Source organism: Pseudophryne corroboree, chromosome 4 (genome assembly GCF_028390025.1).
Source record: "Pseudophryne corroboree isolate aPseCor3 chromosome 4, aPseCor3.hap2, whole genome shotgun sequence".
NCBI lineage: Eukaryota > Metazoa > Chordata > Amphibia > Anura > Myobatrachidae > Pseudophryne > Pseudophryne corroboree.
In genome coordinates, this window is record NC_086447.1 from 593,400,922 (window position 1) to 593,413,980 (window position 13,059).

A 13,059-nucleotide genomic window follows, 5' to 3' on the forward strand; every position below is an offset into this window, starting at 1 on the left:
TTGACAGGTTTTTAGCCCATTTCCAACAATGCTGATCCGACTTCAAAAAAAGTCGGATCAGCATTGTTAAAAACAGGCAAAACCTGTCGGAATTGCCCGTTAATTGAATACTGACCTGTCGGACCCGATAACGGTCAATAGTGTCAGTGTTTACATTGTAAATGTCAACATGCTGAATGTCAGGATTCTGCCTTGTCAACATAATAGACTACACCCGATTATGGGGCTGATGCAGAGTTGGGAGCAGAGCAAAAACAGCAAGTAACTGCGTCTGAACAAATCATGTACAAAGTACAATATCAGACACGCGCAACGCTGCAAACCCTGTGTATGCCTGCAAGCCAAGCAAAGTGCCAGGAGGGAGGACTGCTTGGCTAGGCAACCAGACAGCTGGATCAGAGGAACATCAGGCCAGAAGGGCAAGATGGTCAGTCCTACAATGGTAGGACCTACAGCCTAAACTACTTACTAATTACTATTGAGGATAATCTACCACACCAAAAATTAGCTATATCTATTTGTAGGTATGTTTTTAGGTCTATCTCTGTATCTATATGGTTAGTGCATCTGCATCCTATTGGCATTCTAGTGTGTAAAGTATTATATTCCACATTATGCTAGACTGCTCAACAAGCACTTTCATATTTGTTTGATTGCATATAGTACATCTTTTGTATATTAGAAGCAGCTAGAACACATCCCAGAGTGATTAGGTTTACATTGATTTCTAGTAGTATGTTGTGTATCTACAATAGACCATCAACAGCATCTGGCCAAAGGTAGTTCTGTGTCATTTATCCCATTAATAACTGAAGCTGACAGGAGTACTGCAGACCAACAGACGGGCTCGCCCAGTCAGTCAATGAGCTGCCTACTACAATATCAACGTTGAACGACGTACATTCTAACACATACCTTTTCACACCGTAGGAGAGAGGAATCCAACCATAGAGATAAAAGTGGATAAGTTGCCCATAGCAACCAATTGGCTTCTAGATATCATTTATGTAGCACAAGCCATAAAATGGCAAAAGCTGATTGGTTGCTATGCGCAACTTCTCCACTCAACGGTTTGATACAGCTCTCCCCCGTCAGCCAAAAAGAAAAGAAAAAAAAAAAGAAAAAAAGAGTATACACAGTTGCATCAGACCAGAACCACCAAGCATATGCAAATTCTTTTTATGGTAATCGGAGGACTAATCTCAATAAAATCATATGGTAACAGGTGCAGGCTGAAGAGGGCCTTAAGTATTACCACAAACATAACAGAATTTTATCTCCAGCTCTATCAATAGTCTAAGAATTTCACAAAGTGCATTACAAAAGAAGTGTGGAATGCCAAAACAAAAGCAGAATTTTAAGAAAATTATACTACCGAAATGAACAATCTGTGGGATGATATGGAGCCAGCTATGCTCTAGCACACACCCACCACCAGCATCCTTTTGCCAAACTACACAGGATGCAAAAAGGAAGGTTTTGTTATGGGTGGTTTGCCATAATATCCCTTTAATACAAGACCGTGAGCTAATGAAGACCAGTCAAGTGCTGCTTATCTATACATTTTATAACTGAAAGTCTGCTTGTTTGTTTGCCTGATTGCGATAAACTCCAAAACTACTTAACTGACTGCAATGCAATTTTCACCATTGTGTAGGTCGTTTCCCCAGGCAGGTTTTAGGCTAAGTATCATCACAATCAGGGGGGGTGGCTTCGGCGGACATGGAGTAGCACACAGGCTGTGTGTCTCTCCAGCTACTTTATCCTGCTATCCCATCCTGTGTCCCCCCCATGGGCCTGCAGACCGCCCCAATATCTGGGTGAAAGTGTGGAGGTGCCCCTGTGCTGCTCTGGGACCAGTCTATCCTCTTCCCGCTGCGGCAGAACGATTCAAGTGTGCGGGGGTCTGGGGCCTGCTTTACCAAGTGGGACGCCGCCATCCTGTTTCCCCGAGCCGAGGGCTTGTACTCTGCTCCCACCCTGAACGCTGCCTGCACCCGCGTCTGCGGCTTCCCCTGTGCCACTGCGGAGGAGACTCTGGTGTGCGCTTCTCCTCCCCTGTTCCTGCCTGTGCCTGGGAGCGTGTCCACGGGATTCCCTGCCGCTGCGCTGTCACGTGTCCTGCTGCCGCTCTCCTCACACGCTCCGGCGGCCCCAGCTTGTGTTCTCCGGCTCCCGCACTGACCTCCTGAATTGTGTTGCTGGGGAAGCAGTGCACAGCACAGGTGAGCAATATAAGTGCCGGTGCCTTCCCCACACCATAAGTGCTGCACTGCTCTGCTCTACATAGGGACAGGGAGCCACGCTGTATTAACCCCTGGAGGGCCTACTTGTTGCTCTGTCTCAGCATCCCACAGGGCATATATGGCTGCATGTGTCCCTTATGCTGAGGAATATCCTGTTGTAATTTATCATTCTGGGCAGGCAGAGACTGATTCTTCTGATATACTATATGTCCCTGCAGTCGTTCACTGGTCAGTTTTGAGATACTATACTTATCCGCAGGCAGCGACTGAACAATTCTGATATACTATACTATATTTTTCATAGGCCGCACCTGGACAGTTTTTGATATACTATATTTCCTTGCTCCCTGCCATCCGCTTGGCTATAATGGTCAAACAGCATCAATCTGCCGCAGCTGAGGCGAAGTTAGAGAAATTTGCCAGAAATCCTCTGACAGAGTCCCAACAAGGGGGGGAGGTACAGTCGACCTCGTCACCGCCTTCTCTCTAGCTCCTCATCTGTGAAGGCCACAGATGCTGCTTTGCAAAAGGTGCTGGATGCGGTCACGGCCAGCGAAGCCCGCTTGGCCATCAGGATCGGTCAGGTCCAGGCGGACTTATCTATTATACACCAAGACCTTCAGCGGGTACGAGAGAGGGTCGGTGAAGTTGAAACGCGCATCTCCACGCTGGAAGACACGGTTACGCCTCTCGGTAGACGCACTTCTACTCTGGAGTCACAGATGATGGAGGTACATAAAAAGATGACGGACATGGAGGGGAGATTGTGACGGAACAATGTCCGCTTCGTCGGACTCCCGGAGAAAGAGGAGGGTGCCTCCCCTGAAAAATTTCTTGAACATTGGCTATTGGATATGTTTGGAGCGGAGGAGTTCACCTCACACTTTGCAGTGGAGTGCGCCCATAGGGTCCTGATGCGTCCTTAACCTCCAGGGGCACCTCCCCGTACGTTTATTGCCAAACTCCTTCATTACCGGGATAGGGATGTGATTCTGAAACTGTCCCGCACTAAGGGTCGCCTTAAGTGGAACGGTTCTCCAATTTCAGCTTTTCCGGATTTTGCTATCGACGTCCAGAAGGACAGAGCTCAGTTTGTCCCTGTGAAACGCAGGCTGCGTGAACTGAATATCCCCTATGCCATGCTCTTTCCGTCCAAACTGCGGGTAGTTTCGGACGGAGAAACAAAATTCTTCATGACCCCTCGTGAAGCATCAGTGTGGCTCGACAGATGGTTTCCGGCACGGCGGGCGTTAGCCGCTGATTGAACTTATGCATTTGATTTATCTACTTGCAAGTATACTGCTTCTCGTATGTCTGCTATGTTATCTCTGTATTGTCTCGGGAGGGATGTATAGTCATTTGTGGATGGGGAGAGTACTGGGTAATGGTTATGTACTGTGATTTTGCTCTTAACATGATACGGTGCTCAGGTCTGTTCCTACATCTACCTCCTGTTGTCTTAGGCTGACATCTTTGCTCAGTTCTGTTATTCTCTGGGCCATTTGGATATGTTCGTGTCCCGATATATGATCCCAAATACTCATTTAGATGGGGTTGTTGTGGTGGCCCTAGGGGGGGACTTGAATTTAGCTGGAGGTTCTCCTGCCTCAAGGTCATTAGATTCTTTGCCCCCTTTTGATTTCTTCCTGATTTTGTATAATGTGTTAAGGCATTTCCTGCCTTGGTTGTTGGTGTTCGTTCTCAGGGAACGTTAATTGTTAGGGAACAAGGTATGCTGCGAGTTTAAAGTGGTATACGGGGTGGGAGCGGGGGTTATGTTAAGAAACTAAAGGTTGTTTTGTTTTTTTTATTTTCGGATGTGTATTGTGTTTGTTTCTGATGTGCCTATGTCGCAGCTAATCACGGGTATAGTTTGTTTGCTGTGTGCTGGGGATTGCTGGTCGCGGGTCATTTGCTTTATTAACAAGGTGCTTTGCTATGGCTTTGGTTAGGTTTCTGTCCTGGAATGTGAGGGGGATTAATGACAAAATCAAGCGTTCCCTAGTACTTAGACAGATCAAACATTTCGCTTTGGATATAACTCGTCTAATGGAGACCCACTTGGTGGGCACTAGAATTATGTCTCTTAAAAAGCCGTGGGTGGGGTGGGCTTTTCATTCCATGCATACCGCGGCATCCCAGGGAGTGTCGATCCTGATTACAAAATCTGTCCCTTTCCTGCTTGATAGTGTACAAACGGCTCAATGGGGGAGATGTGTTTCTAAAATGTAAAATTAACTCCGACCCTTTACTGTTGCTAGCTATATATGTGCCCCCTCCATACTCGCCTGATGTACTGAAAAAGGCATCTGCTTTTATGGCCGCATCCCCTGGGACAGCCGCTATCTGTCTGGGTGACTTTAATAATGTTTTGAACCATGAGTTGGATAGGTTGTCTACGGCATCCTCCATCCCACAGCCAAAGCGTTCTCCATTTGCAGATACGGTCTCTGAGCTGGGTTTGGTTGATCCCTGGAGATTGAAATATCCAGATCTGAGGCAATACTCGTGTTTCTCACACTCACACTCTTCCTTCTCTAGGATAGACTTGGCTCTTCTTTCTCGGGAACTCCTCCCTATGATTCATAATGTTAAGTATGAGACTAGGGGTATTTCGGATCACTCCCCCGTATCGGTACATATTGACTTAAGCTGTCAGAGAGGACAGGCAGTGTGGAAATGTAACCCTTTCTGGCTGACGCATATGGGTGAGGTATCCAAATTGGAAGCTAGCTGGTTAGAATTCTTTGATTCTCATAAAGATACTACGGATATCTCCTTACTGTGGGACACCTTTAAAGCTTTTCTGAGAGGGACTTGGATTAAAAGAGTGGGAAGCCTTAAATCCTCTTTTAGGAAGCGTGAGGTTGAGCTGGAGGCTTGGGTTATTGCTTCGGAGATGGCATATATACAGGATGGCTTGGACAATTCTAAATTAGATTGGCTCCATGCTCAAAAAAGAATGGAAGGAGTATATATGGGGGAAAACCCAACACAGGCTTTTATTCTCCTCGCATGTCCAATACACCACGGGGGATAGACCGGGCTCTTATTTGGCTAATCTTGCAAGAGGGGACCGTTCCTTTCATACGGTGGTAGAGGTTGTGAATGCGGCCGGGACAGTTAGACCGCACCCCCCAAATTGTCACTGAATTTGTAACGCACTATCAAGCGCTATATAGCTCCAAACTAACTTGTTACCCGCTAGAATTGTGTAATTATCTAGATGGAATCCAGTTGCCCTGTATCTCCAATGAGGCTGAAGCTCTTTTTGATGCTCCTATATCGTTGGAGGAGATAGAGGCAGCGATCACCGCATCTCTGGATGGTAAGGCCTCTGGCCTTGATGGCATTCCATCGGAGTTGTATAAGAAACGTGCTAAATTTTTCGCCCCTCGGTTGCTTACTTTATTTAATACTATATTTGCTCAAAATATGTGTCAGAATCGTTTGGATCTCCCATTGTGAGAACATGTTAGCAGGGACTGATGTTCATGGTATAATAGCAAGTTTATTAAGCACTGTACAACTGTAAACAATAAATTTAAACCAGGAGTAACTAGAGAACTCAAAAAGAAAGGGAAAACTGAGGGGACATAGGATACCAGGAGACTGTGAATACACGGGATGCCAGGATTGCACTATGGTAGCTGGATCACAGGATAGCAACAAGCTGAGGAAATACAGGTTACCTGAGTACTGGGAGAATGCAGGCCAGCTACTCAGTTCCTTAACAACAAGCTGAAGGAATACAGGTTACCTGAGTACTGGGAGAATGCAGGCCAGCTACTCAGTTCTTTAACCATAGGCTGAGAGAATACAGGTTACCCGAGTACTGGGAGAATGCAGGCCAGCTACTCAGTTCTTTAACAACAAGCTGAAGGAATACAGGTTACCCGAGTACTGGGAGAATGCAGGCCAGCTACTCCATTCTTTAACAACAAGCTGAAGGAATACAGGTTACCTGAGTACTGGGAGAATGCAGGCCAGCTACTCAGTTCTTTAACAAGCTAAAGGAATACAGGTTACCCGAGTACTGGGAGAATGCAGGCCAGCTACTCAGTTCTTTAACAACAAGCTGAAGGAATACAGGTTACCCGAGTACTGGGAGAATGCAGGCCAGCTACTCCATTCTTTAACAACAAGCTGAAGGAATACAGGTTACCTGAGTACTGGGAGAATGCAGGCCAGCTACTCAGTTCTTTAACAAGCTAAAGGAATACAGGTTACCCGAGTACTGGGAGAATGCAGGCCAGCTACTCAGTTCTTTAACAACAAGCTGAAGGAATACAGGTTACCTGAGTACTGGGAGAATGCAGGCCAGCTACTCAGTTCTTTAACAAGCTGAAGGAATACAGGTTACCCGAGTACTGGGAGAATGCAGGCCAGCTACTCAGTTCTTTAACAACAAGCTGAAGGAATACAGGTTACCTGAGTACTGGGAGAATGCAGGCCAGCTACTCAGTTCTTTAACAACAAGCTGAAGGAATACAGGTTACCTGAGTACTGGAAGAATGCCGGTCAGCTGCTCAGTAGTCCATTAACTATGAGCTGAGATATTGCAGCCTCAAAGATAGACTTGATGAAATAGCACAGGAGTGCTTGTGAACGGAGGATAAATAGCAGCTTCCCAGGTGCAAACCACAGCTGCACATAACTAGATAATCAATGCTGCCAGGTCACAGAGTGGGAACTGCTAGACAGACCAGGAGGCAGAGAGTGACACCTAGAGGCAGAAAGGATATATGGCACGGATCATGACAGTACCCCCCTCCTCAAGGACGGATTCCAGACGCTCCACGAATTATTTCTTCTTCTTTCTCCTCTTTGTGGAATTCCCAGTAGGAACAGTAGACTGAAGCTGAAGAAAACCAACAGGTAAGCTGATTGCTGGAGTCTAAGTTAGCAACAGGATTCTCGGATGAACCAAGATAGATAGGAACCTTAGATGATCCCGGCTGGGCAGGAACCTCAATTGGGACTGAAAACTGGTAAGACCATGAATTGAATTTCTTAATTACCACTTCACTGAAGGCCACAAGATTGAGAAGAACTGGGTCATTGGTTTCAATTAGTGGACTAACCCATGCCAAGGCTTCTCCTCTGAAGGTCAGGAATAAAAATTTAACTATGTTGGATGGAGTAATTCCGAGGGAAGGATCTGTCTCCATCATGGAAAGATATCGATTAACTAGTGCGAAGTATTGCGTTAAATCTCCATCAAAGTAATCCAAAGATGGAGCGTTGGATGAATTCTGTGAAGTGGAAGCTTGATTTTCTGGAAACGTTGGAGATGGATCATCAGGACACTGAGGAGGGGACAGACTTTCAGGAGACTGGTCAGAAATATATGATGATCCTAACCGAACTTTGACTAGAGACTTGGATGGCACTTTTTGGATATGGTCCTTCCTGGAAGTCCTGGGGGACTGGGCTGTACCCAAATCGTGAGCCAACAAGTTAGTAGTAGGATTAGAACCCAGGACTACAGCAGTGCCTAGACATATGGTCTGTGTTGTGAAAAGCAAGGGTGCTAGATTCCTCTTCTGAGATTGGCATAATGCTCAGAGCCCCCTCCTGGGGCTGGACTGAGGCAGACGCCCCCACTTCACGGGGCTGGACTGAGGCAAGGGCAGCGCTCTGTAGACTCTCTGGCTGGGCAGCGCTCTGTAGACTCTCTGGCTGGGCAGCGCTCTGTAGACTCTCTGGCTGGGCAGCGCTCTGTAGACTCTCTGGCTGGGCAGCGCTCTGTAGACTCTCTGGCTGGGCAGCGCTCTGTAGACTCTCTGGCTGGGCAGCGCTCTGTAGACTCTCTGGCTGGGCAGCGCTCTGTAGACTCTCTGGCTGGGCAGCGCTCTGTAGACTCTCTGGCTGGGCAGCGCTCTGTAGACTCTCTGGCTGGGCAGCGCTCTGTAGACTCTCTGGCTGGGCAGCGCTCTGTAGACTCTCTGGCTGGGCAGCGCTCTGTAGACTCTCTGGCTGGGCAGCGCTCTGTAGACTCTCTGGCTGGGCAGCGCTCTGTAGACTCTCTGGCTGGGCAGCGCTCTGTAGACTCTCTGGCTGGGCAGCGCTCTGTAGACTCTCTGGCTGGGCAGCGCTCTGTAGACTCTCTGGCTGGGCAGCGCTCTGTAGACTCCCTGGGGCTGGACACTCGGAACCGCTTCCTGGGGCTGGACACTCGGAACCCCTTCCTGGGGCTGGACACTCGGAACCCCTTCCTGGGGCTGGACACTCGGAACCCCTTCCTGGGGCTGGACACTCTGAAAAAAAACCCTCCTGGGGCTGGACACTCTGAAAAAAAAACCTCCTGGGGCTGGACGCTCTGAACCCCTCACTGGGGCTGGACGCTCTGAAAAAAACCCTCCTGGGGCTGGACGCTCTGAACCCCTCACTGGGGCTGGACGCTCTGAACCCCTCACTGGGGCTGGACGCTCTGAACCCCTCACTGGGGCTGGACGCTCTGAACCCCCTCTTGGGGCTGGACATTCTAAAGAACCCCCTCTTGGGGCTGGATACTCTGAAGAACCCCCTCCTGAGGCGACAGGCTTGGAAACTCCTCCTGAGGCAACAGACTCGGAAACTTTAAGTGGAAGACCAGTTTTGTAACAGATGGTATTTAAAGATTGGAGATGCACTCTGCCCCATTCCTTGGTTTTTGAATGGGACAAGTTAGAATAAAATGTCCTTGACCCCCACAATACAGGCAAAGTTTATTGTCACTACTATACTGGCATTCTGTTTCTGAGAGGCTAGGTCGAGTGAAACTTTGGAACCTGCCTCTTGTCTGTGGAGAAGAGGTGCCCCTAGCATGCCTAGTCCATGGGTCAGAAGAAAACCCCTTTTCTGGAGCTATTTTACTGGGGTCCACCAGTCTCCCCAGGAATTCAGGTAGAATGCATTGAATACTGGATACTAAAGTCTGTAGCTGGTCTAACTTTCCCTTTAAAATCCCCAGTTGTAAGAAATCTAAAGAAGGTGATGTCCTGGGAGCTGAGGGGTTAACGAGCTGTGAGAAAACTCCCTCAGGCAGACTGCAATTATCTCCCCTGCTGTTTGTTTTGGGCCAGTTCATACTGTCAGAATCCGTTTGGATCTCCCATTGTGAGAACATGTTAGCAGGGACTGATGTTCATGGTATAATAGCAAGTTTATTAAGCACTGTACAACTGTAAACAATAAATATAAACCAGGAGTAACTAGAGAACTCAAAAAGAAAGGGAAAACTGAGGGGACATAGGATACCAGGAGACTGTGAATACATGGGATGCCAGGATTGCACTATGGTAGCTGGATCACAGGATAGCAACAAGCTGAGGAAATACAGGTTACCGGAGTACTGGGAGAATGCAGGCCAGCTACTCAGTTCTTTAACCATAGGCTGAGAGAATACAGGTTACCTGAGTACTGGGAGAATACAGGCCAGCTACTCAGTTCTTTAACCATAGGCTGAGAGAATACAGATTACCTGAGTACTGGGAGAATGCAGGCCAGCTACTCAGTTCTTTAACCATAGGCTGAGAGAATACAGGTTACCTGAGTACTGGGAGAATGCAGGCCAGCTACTCAGTTCTTTAACCATAGGCTCAGAAAATACAGATTACCTGAGTACTGGGAGAATGCAGGCCAGCTACTCAGTTCTTTAACCATAGGCTCAGAGAATACAGATTACCTGAGTACTGGGAGAATGCAGGCCAGCTACTCAGTTCTTTAACAACAAGCTGAAGGAATACAGGTTACCTGAGTACTGGAAGAATGCCGGTCAGCTGCTCAGTAGTCCATTAACTATGAGCTGAGATATTGCAGCCTCAAAGATAGACTTGATGAACTGGCACAGGTGTGCTTGTGAACAGAGGATAAATAGCAGCTTCCCAGGTGCAAACCACAGCTGCACATAACTAGATAATCAATGCTGCCAGGTCACAGAGTGGGAACTGCTAGACAGACCAGGAGGCAGAGAGTGACACCTAGAGGCAGAAAGGATATATGGCACGGATCATGACAATATGCTTCCCCCTTCTATGGTGGAGGCATTCATTCTAGTGATTCCCAAGCCAGATAAGGACCCCAAGAGGGTTGAGTCATATCGTCCTCTCTCTCTACTACCCACGGATATTAAAATCCTAGCCAAGGTCCTGGCTTCTAGACTCAATCAAGTTATAACCCATATTATACACCCGGACCAAACAGGCTTTATGCCTGGTAAGTCCACTGCTGTTAATTTAAGGCGTTTGTTCACTCATTTTCAGGTTTCTCGGGGGAAGGCCTGCTCTTCCGTTGTAGCCTCTTTAGATGCCGCAAAGGCCTTTGATTCGGTGGAGTGGGCCTTCCTATGGGAAACTATGAGTAGATTTGGTATGGGTCCCAATTTTATCAAATATGTTAAATTACTATATTTCCTGCCCATGGCCAGGGTTTCGATCAACGCACAGTTTTCAGATACCCCTCTGATGATTCAGTCACTTTCACAAATTCTGGGGAATGGGCATTTGGTATCCAGTATATATACACAAGTATACTTCGATCTCACAACTATGACCCACTGTCCTCTCTTAGAAATAAGTGGGAATCTGACTTGGGATCAATTTCAGACGAGGTATGGGAAGGTGCCTTATGCTCTCCTCAGTTATCTACCACTAGATATCAGCAAATCCAATTGTTTATTATACACAGAGTATATAGGACACCAGTGAGATTGTCCCGCATAGGGGTACTCATTCAACCAGATGTCCTAAGTTTGGCAGTTTGGAAGCAGATTTATGGCACATTATCTGGCTCTGCCCTAAGATAGCAGTATTCTGGTCTGGTATTATTAATGTCTTGGTGTCGACTGGAATTCAATCAGTTGTGTGTACCCCGGTGGGGTGTGTACGGTCGGCTTTGGAGGAGGATGCCCTGGATGCACCTAGCAGACGAAATCTGATTAATTTGTGTGCTCTAACTAAGGTGTGTGTCGCTAGACTATGATTAGCTATAGATGCTCCCACAGTAAAGTCATGGGTTTCGCTTGTTAATGAGACGGCCGCTCACGAGAAATAGGTCTACTTGTCCAGAAGGGCAAAGAAAAAATATCACAACCTGTGGGACAGGTGGCTCAGCTCTCCCAACTCGGCAAACCAAAGTGACTGAATACTCACCACTGTGTGATTAATTTGGGGGATGAGCCACGTATCACGGGGAATATGTAGAATTATGTAAGCGGGGTTTATACTAGGAGTGTTGTTTCTCCCTCTCATATAGCGCTCTTGAGGCCCGCGGCCAGTCACTCATCTGCATGTACTCGATGATAGGTATTGTACAATTCTAGCTGGTTGCAGGGGTGTCAGAACGTTTTTTGGTTGGGGGGGGGCAAGATAACATCTCAGTTTGGCGCCCCTAACTTCTGGCCACCTTAGACAGGTCACTTGTACCTGTACGGAACTCTATGTCCTTTACTCACATTACACCGCACAGTAGTGTCCATTACTCACATTACACCGCACAGTAGTGTCCATTACTCACATTACACCGCACAGTAGTGTCCATTACTCACATTACACCACACAGTAGCATCAGTCACTCACGTTATATCGCACAGTAGCGTCCATTACTCACATTACACCGCACAGTAGCATCAGTCACTCACGTTATATCGCACAGTAGCGTCCATTACTCACATTACACCGCACAGTAGTGTCCATTACTCACATTACACCACACAGTAGTGTCCATTACTCACATTACACCACACAGTAGTGTCCATTACTCACATTACACCACACAGTAGTGTCCATTACTCACATTACACCACACAGTAGCATCAGTCACTCACGTTATATCGCACAGTAGCGTCCATTACTCACATTACACTGCACAGTAGTGTCCATTACTCACATTACACCGCACAGTAGTGTCCATTACTCACATTACACCACACAGTAGCATCAGTCACTCATGTTATATCGCACAGTAGCGTCCATTACTCACATTACACCGCACAGTAGCATCTGTTAGTTACATTTCACCGCACAGTGGTGTCCGTTGCTCACATTACAGCACCCGGTAGCGTCCGTTAGTCACATTGCAGTGCACAGTAGCATCCGTTAGTCACATTATAGTGCACAGTAGCATCAGTTAGTCGCATTGCAGTGCACAGTAGCATCCGTTAGTCACATTACGCTGCACAGTAGCATCCATTAGTCACATTACACTGCACAGTAGCATCCATTAGTCACATTACAGTGCACTGTAGCATTCGTTAGTCACATTATAGTGCACAGTAGCATACATCACTTTTCAGTGCACAGTAGCGTCCGTTAGTCACATTACAACACACAGTGGCATCCGTTAGTCACAGTATAACGCACAGTAGTACCCTTATACACAGTATATCGCACAGTAAAGCTCCTTATACACGTCACACCACACAGAAGAACCGCTTATACATCATTACACCACAGCAGAGCCCCTTATACACATTATGCTACAGTAGAGCACCTTATATATGTAATGCCAGGTAGAGCAGCTTAAACACATTATGCCAGGTACAGCCCAAACACCACCTACCTGCAACCAAAGCACAGCTCATTTTTTTACGGGGTGCACTGCAGGAGGGGCGTGTCTAGCATCACCTTTTGGTCATGTATAGCACCGCCTTTTGGACGTGTCTAGGACCGCCCAGGTACATGTCTCGCACTATTTTACATAGTAAAATCACATGACTTAATATAATTTCTCCCAGGTTCCTAATAATAAAGTAGATATAATACACCCGAGAGAAATAAAATGACACCATAATGGTGCGACCACCAGCCGGCACTGCATAACCCTGAGCCCT

The 13,059-nt window shown here is 47.1% G+C and overlaps 1 protein-coding gene across 2 annotated transcripts in view; it reads right to left on the reverse strand.

Annotated features, from left to right (window-relative positions):
• PDE10A (phosphodiesterase 10A) overlaps positions 1-13,059 on the reverse strand; it is a 490,921-nt gene that overhangs the window by 374,103 nt on the left and 103,759 nt on the right. The gene's annotated exons all lie outside the window — the stretch shown is intronic.